Below are 8088 nucleotides of genomic sequence, written 5' to 3'. Positions count from 1 at the left end.
TAGCTGCATGTGGGAGAGGGCCCCTGGAGTCTTCGGAAACAAGCATTAAAGGCTCTATATGTCTTTGAATGTGCTATGATCCACTGCATTTCCCTGCCACTGACCTGATGGGAGACCCAGCACCATCAGGAGGAGGAAGAGAAAGGAGGCAAACATTTCTGCATCAAAGGCTCCCTGACTCAGAAGGCTCTGGAATCCCCTGATTGCAGGGTGGTGATGGTGGTGGTCTCATTAGGTAAGAAACCACAACAGGCATTTGCCTATGAGTGTTCCTGGATGTTACACGAGGTGATGAACAGTGTGGTAATGCACAGGCACCACAGCTCCACAACAAAGTGTCTCCAGAGCTGATTCTTGAATCAAGTTGGATGATAGAGATAGGAGTGATGTGACCCACAAGCATATTGAATTAGCTGGCTCCCCAGATTCCAATATTTGAAATTACAAAATCAGAGTTCTAGTGTAGTAGTATTGTTTGATTTAAACAGTCATCCACTAATTCATGAACTGTTTTTTCTTTGTGAGGTCTGAGAGCTAGGAACACACCAGACATTCTTCTGGCTGAGGGAAAATCAGAAAACCAAGCCACTGACCTAAAAATGAACAATCTCTTCTTTTTTCTTTTGGTTGTTGCTTTAATCCTTACAAGAATACTGGCGAATAATTCACATATTTGATCCCCACACATACAAAAGATGAAGTACACAAGAGCATCTATAACTTCAGTGCATCGTGCTTAATCTTTTTCAAGATGGCTACCAGTAATAGCAATGGTGATAACATTGATACCAGAGCCAAATTACAGATATTTTGGAAACATGTTTTCTATCTTAAGAATATTATGTATTTTTGTCTTAAATATTCAACTTCTTGAAGTCATTAAGCTTACAGTTAGAAAGGAACAGCTCCTAAAGTCAGTGTTCAGGCAAGGAAAGTTCAGTACAGAGGCAAACTTAGTAATCTTGTCTTCAGTAACTGGGGCACAACCCATTCTCATCAGAAGCACTCTCTACCAAAGCTCAGCTTAATCCATGTGTACTTCAGAGGGTCAAGGAAATGTTGGAATTTGTGGACTTTGAACTATTTATGTTTTTTATTAGCTGGGACGTATGGTAATTTGTAAAGTTGTAACAATTTTAAACATCAGTGTCTTCTAAATCTCAACTCAGGAAGCAGCAAGCAAAACTGGGGTTGACTTCACAGTCCAGATTGCAAAAGGGGACACCCACCCCGGCAGTCTGTGCCCACCACGAGCAGGACCATGGGAGGGCATGGACGGAAGCCCAGAAGGACAAGATGACAATCGTTAACAGCAATCTTGGAAGTGTCCTTTTCCGAGGTACTCTACTCACTGTGGAGGCTTTCTTTGAATACCCAGTTCCTCTAGACACATTTGGGACACAGCAGGTTGTCTTCCATATGCGGAGGTGGAAAACTACTGGCAGGTATCAAGAAGAAAGCACTCACTCTTTCTGGTTTCTCAGGGACCCAGGCTTGTCCAGCATGAAACTGGAATCGAAACCAGCCTCTTCTGGTTGCAGGGAGACTTCTCCCATGTACCACACACAACCTGACTGCACGAGTCTCTGGTGGTGATTCTTCCACCTCCACCTTCCCAGCTTTGCCTGCAATTCTTGACCAGGAGGCCAGCACAGCCTCACTGGTGGAGCTTGTCATCTGTATTACAATATTGTCAATTGCACTGACGTCCTGTTGGAGAACGAATTCAAAGGCAGGTGCCCCTCCTGAAGAGGAAGGAGTTGCTTCAGGAGGGCAAGTCCCTTCAGGATACATATTCATTTTTCTGTAAACTGTCTAGATTTGATTTGGCCACATTTGATTTTTTTAGCCATGTCTGGATCTTGGCTTCCTTTGCTGTGGCAGGAAAATTCTGATTTTGACTCGGGTAAGCATGTTCACACAGTCGCTTATATGCATCTAGTTGCTGGCCCTTGGTGCTCAGCTTTAATTGATGGAACCAGGTCCACAGGATGTCTCGGTGAACCAGATGAACCGGCGGCAGTTTTGATGGTAATGTAGGAATCGGAATCTTCTTTCGGGATTTCAAGTTGTCATTGCTTTGCGAATTCTCTTTTTCTTTTTTAATTCTTTTTTGTTGAGTCACCTGAGATGCACAGTTTTGCACATTTGACGACATGCTTGGTTCATTCGTAGCACAAGGGACAAGTTCAGGTTCTAAAAACTGGTTCAAAGCTGAGAGTGACACACTCTTCCGAGGGATTCCCTGCGGAGTTCAGCTCCTTGCCTTTTGCATTCTCCATAGTCACAAAGGTGAGGGTTCCCAAAATACATTCCTCCTTCCAACTGAAATGGCCACAGACTCCCGGTGGCTGCTTTTTTAACTCCACTCACCCACTTCCTGAACAAGCTCTTCTTTCAAAAGCAAATCTACTCTGACTCATAGGAACCCTATAAGACTGATTAGAACTGCTTGTTAGGCTTCTGCTGAGTGTAATTATGTACAGGAATAGACAATGTCATCTTGCTCAGGAGGAACAGTTGACTGGTTTGAATCCCTGACCTTGTTTGTGATGAGCAAATCTTATCCCACAGCACCACCACAGCCCTTGACATCTCTGCACCGACAGGTCCATATTACACGGTTTCAAAAATGTCACTTTCAAAAGCCAAGTCATAATATTTTCAATATTACTATATGCATATGAACTCTCGAGTATAAAAAAGGAAGGCCATGGGAAAAAATTATGGCCTTTAACTTATGATGTTCAAAAAGAATGATGGAAGTACTGTGGGGCAGGCTGGCAATAAAACAAACAGATCTGTGTTGAAAGGAGGACAGCAAGAGAGTTCCTTAGAATCAATGATGGGGAGACTTTGTTTCATGTAAAGTTTTGATACCAGTCCCCTGAGAAAGACATCAACCACAATAAAGTAGGGGATCAGTGAAGAACAGGCACATAATGAGGTGGATTGGCACAGTGGCTGTAACATTGGGCTCAAAAATATTCATTGTGAGTGTGATGTTGAATTAGGCATTATTTCATTTTGTTGTACATTGAATCGCTTAGAATTTGGAATGCACTCTGGCACTTTGCATCATCAAAAAGAAAATAAAACGGAACATACAACATTCTTCCTGGTTTGAATAACAGTGCTGGGGGAAAGGTACGTGTTTTATGCAGAAAAGCACATCTAGCAAAGGGAAATATGTAACAGACTACAATGTCTTTATAAGTGCTCTTATGTTGACGTTCACTGTACTTTGGCTAATTATTGGTAGCCAATGTCTTGTCCACATATTTAAAGAACTTTAAGCATCCAAGGCTGTTTAGGCGCAGAGACTCATAGAGAACCTGCATGGAAGAGAACTATCTGAAGAGGGTTTTCTTTTCTTTAATACTGATGGGAGAAAGTTATCAGATCTTTAACCAAATGAGTCATCACTGAATAGTTTTGAACTGCCAACCTGTTTCTCAGAAGTTGATTACTTAATCATTGTGCCACATGATTTTGTGGTCCAGGTTCCTCTAAATATAACTTACATACATCACGATCTTTACTTTCTTCAGATGAACATTTCTCTTCATGTTGACTGGTGTTAAGACATTATATAGATTTCTTCAATGTTGGCACTGCTGTTATTTTTTGCTCCTTGAGTACTTATTGTAGGATGTTCTCCTATACATTGTGTGATTCTGGTAGCAACCCTGGATTCTATCTGTAGTGCCAGAAACAGCTGCCGCAGTGGTGATAGCTAAGAGTGACTCTAAGAAAGTCCAAGTACCCTATAAGAATTTTTTTAATGAGGAGCTGATACCAAGGGCTCAAGTAGAAAGAAAATGTTTTGAAAATGATGATGGCAACATATATACAAATGTGCTCAACACAATGGATAGATGGATTGTGATAAGAGCCATATCAGCCTCAAATAAAGTGATAAAAATAAAATAATAAAAAATTCCAACCCACATGCAAAGAAGGAGAAAAAAGAGAAATACCAAAGAAGAGTTGATGCATTTGAGTTATGGTGTTAGAGAATAATATTAAATATACCACAGGCTGCCTGCAGGACAAGTCGGTCTCCTTCAGAATTAACACATCTGGAATGGTTTTTGGAAGTTTTCAAGTAAGACTTTATCTCACTTATTTGGTATGTCATCATGAGGAACCAGAACACAGAGAATGGTCTTGTGCTTGTTAAAATGGAATGCCATTGAAAAAGAGAGACTTTCAAGGAGGTGGATTGTCACAAAGACTGCAATGATGAGTCCAAACAAGGGAATGACTGAGGAGAGTGCACTTCAGGGCAGCAGTTCATCCTTGTACATAGGATCTCTGGGAGTTGAAGCCAACTCAAGGGTACCTAACAATATCAACAATATTATCCAGGTCATTCTAAGTTAAAATTATCACATAAGCATACATTGGCCAGCATTCACTGGATTGAAAACTTTGGACGCCCATCTGAATGCTTGGAGAAAATGTGGGGCTCACATGAGAATATTTTGCTGCATTGATGTTTTTATAACGAGGCTGGTGGCATACTAGTTATGTATTGGGCTGAGAAGTGTATATCCACAGTTTGAAACCTTCAGCCTCTCAAGGAAGAAAGATAGGGCTTTCTACTCCCACAACATATACAATCCTGGAAACCTACAGGGGTGTCATCATAAATTGTCATCAACTCGATGGCAGTGAGTTTGATATTTTGGAATATTTCTTACTTTTGTAACAAACAGCAGTGGTTAATGCCCTAATTGGTAAATGGAGATATAATCAATACACACTAATATTTCTGAGAATTCTACCTTTGGATAGATGGTGAAATACAGAAAAAGCCCATTCCAATGAAAAGAAGGTAGATTCAGATACATGAAGGCTCCCTAGAGTCTGTGCTTGGTGGTCCCTAGAGAGATGCTGACAAGGTGAGGAAAGCACAGCTTCTGAGAGGAAAACATCACTGACTTCTCTCTTTTGCATCCACTGAAATCATGGCCTGTTGCCTGGAGGTTTGTGTCTGGGCTCACACTGATTTCTCATCACTGTGTGTCTAGCACAGTAATACATGGCGGTGTCCTCGGGATTCAAAGAGCTCAATTTTAAACAAAAGTTGCATTTGGAGGTGCCCCAGATGATACTGACCCGGTATCTGAGAGCTGGATTGTATAGTGTGCTTCCACCACTCCATGTTGGACCAACCCACTCCAGTTACTTTCCTGGAGCCTGGCAGATTCAGTGCACACTACAGCTTGTTAAAGAGAATCCAGAGACGGCACAGGTGAGAGCCAGGATCTGTGATGGCTTCACCAGTCCGGGCCTGACCTTTGTAGCTGCACCTTGGCTAGGACACCTGGGGATAAAGAGAAACACAGTGAGTCATGTGCTCAGATGCTGCATCCGCAGACTTCATGTGTGAATCCCTGAAGCACTTATCTTCTGGAGATGCCACCAGAAAGAGGAAAACCCACACCCAATTCATGTTCATGTGGATAAGATTCATGACACCCAGAAAATGCTCTCCAGGGTGTGAAGGAATACAAACTTAAGTACAAGCACACTGTGGTTTCATGGGACTGGTATTTGCATGTGACTGGGAGGTGCACTTGTATGTAAAGTTGGAGAGGGCTAAATGGAGACCGTAGCTCTGGGACTCAGACTAGAAAAGCGATGCTGGTGGAGTCCTTGGGAGAACACAGTCCTCTCTCTGAGGTCTTCACTCTCCCAATCATATGAACATCTGTGGAGATTTCATGTTCAATGTAACTTTGTGTCCATTACCATCAGAAGCATCCAGATAATCGATTGAAATTAATGACAAGCTCTATCCTCACCATATTTTGGAATCAAGACACGGTCAACCTGCATCTTTTCATACATATGAATACATATGAAAACAAGTATATGTCTTCCCAAATTCTTCTTTCCCTTATTACATTTCACAATATTGGGAAAGAAGTAAAAGATACTTCAATTTTATCTTCTATATTTAGAGTTGGAATGAAAAGGTTTCCTAATAACAGGGTTATTTGTGAGGCTAAAAGAAACCACAGAAATAAGAAGAAGCTCAGTTTTTCTCCATGACTCAGTACTTGGGGTGGGTGTTGGGCTCAGTATCTTCAGAGAGGCCCCTGGTGACAGCATCCCATCACATACAGGAGAGGTGTTTCCTGGGCTTACACTGTCTTCCAATTTCTGTGGGTCGAACAGGCACATTTTGTCTGGTCCTAAGTGTTCAGACTATTGTCAGGAGTGTTACCTGGAGTTGTCTCTGGAGATTTCCTGCCATGGACAGTGGAGCTACCATAGTGGTCAGTGCAGCAGTTCTAGCTGACCAGGCCTACAGTCCTTACCCAGGCTCCTGTCCTCACTTCTTTCTTCTCTTGGTCCAGAGCTGGTGGGTCCTTAGCTTCCCTTTAGGTCAGCTTTCTCCCTGAGGATAGTTTTATGTCTGGACACACACTGACTCGCCCTCACTGTGAAAAGCTTTGTGAACAACCTGAATTGGGTACAACAGAAGGAAGTATGATCTATAGATATAGATATTTATATAGATATGATATTGAAATATATTCCACAATATAATACTGATAAAGCTGAGAGGAATTACTGAAACCAAAATGAAAGCTGAGCATGTTGTAGGACAAGAGGAAAGAGCTAGGATGCTAAGGGCATTTATAGAGGTCTAAATAAAGGCATGCACATATGTAAATATATTTACATATGAGGATGGGGAAATAGATATGTGCATATATTTATAGATTTAGTATTGTGGTTGGAAGGGGTGCCGGCCCCCCACCACTAATCGTGGGTTCGACAGGCACAATTGTACAGTTGAGATATATAAATATTAGATTAAAATCATCGATGCGCATGAGAGATAAAAGAGATTTAAATAATGGAGTCAGACACATTTCATGGTAGTATGCTTTTCTAAGGTCCACGTGAAGAGAGGTGGAAGGGAAGGAGGACAAGGGGAAAGGGAACAGGGGAGCGAGGATGGGAAAGGATAGTTGGAGCTGAGGAGAGATCAAGGGAGGAGCTGAGAGAGAGGGCACTTTTTATTAACCCTGCACATATACCTCTGGGGGAAGTGTGCAAGCCCACTAATTATAGGTAAAGACATATGTCACAGGAAGGGTTTGCAATATAGGTTATACAGCAATGAGAGGGGGACAATCTAGGGGTATACACTCAATAGGAAGAGGAGGGATTGGGGGTATCCATGTGACAAGACAGGCAGATTCTATATTCAGGATGGCAGCCTAACTTGATGTCACTGAGCGGGTTTGATCTGTTCTCTGGATCTCCATAGGAACTATTATCAGTAGGTGTAAATCCCACCTACAGGAACCAAGCTAATGCTCAAAAGCCTCAGGGAGAAGTAACCCATTGTCCCCTGCAGCAGGGAGCAGGCCCACCTGTGATGGGAGGAGACAGCAGTCTGGCAGCTGATTGTCTCAAGGGAAGTAACTTTTATGATTAGCTGCAAGCAGTGTAACATATTTGGGGGAGATGGCTTGTGAGAAATCTTTCTGTTTCCCACATAGTATTAAGGTAGCAGATGGACATTGGGCCTCCACTCAAGTACTCCCTCAATGTAAGAATACTTTGTTCTATTAAACTGGTATTCCATGATGCTCACCTTCCTGACACAATCGCTGAAGACAAATGTGTGCATAAGCAAATGTGTGAAGTAACATGATGGAGCCCCGCTATCAAAAGATATAGCGCCTAGGGTCTTAAAAACTTGAATGTAAACAAGCAGCCATCTAGCTCAGCAACAACAAAACTCACATGGAAGAAGCACACCAGCCTGTGGGATCACAAGCTGTTGAAGAGATCAGGTATCAGGCATCAAAGAACAAAACAGTCATATAATTGTGAATGAAGGGAAGTGTGGAGTGGGGACCCAAAGCTTATGTGTAGGCAGCTGGACATCCCCTTACAGAAGGGTTGTGGGGAGGAGATGAGCCAGTAAGGGTGCAGTGTAGCAATGATGAAACACACAACTTTCCTCTGGCTCTTAAATGCTTTCTCTCATCCCACTATCATAATCCCAATTCTACCTTACAAATCCAGCTGTACCAGAGGATGTACACTGGTACA

At 42.3% G+C, this 8088-nt stretch overlaps 1 pseudogene; it reads right to left on the bottom strand.

Moving 5' to 3' along the window:
• Positions 1-1344: 1344 nt before the first annotated feature.
• Positions 1345-2282, bottom strand: LOC142430523 (developmental pluripotency-associated protein 4 pseudogene; annotated as a pseudogene).
• Positions 2283-8088: the final 5806 nt, after the last annotated feature.

The sequence above is a fragment of the Tenrec ecaudatus genome, chromosome 17 (genome assembly GCF_050624435.1).
Source record: "Tenrec ecaudatus isolate mTenEca1 chromosome 17, mTenEca1.hap1, whole genome shotgun sequence".
Classification (NCBI taxonomy): domain Eukaryota; kingdom Metazoa; phylum Chordata; class Mammalia; order Afrosoricida; family Tenrecidae; genus Tenrec; species Tenrec ecaudatus.
The sequence above is the reverse complement of the archived record's forward strand: the minus strand, read 5'-3'. Positions and strand labels throughout refer to the sequence as shown.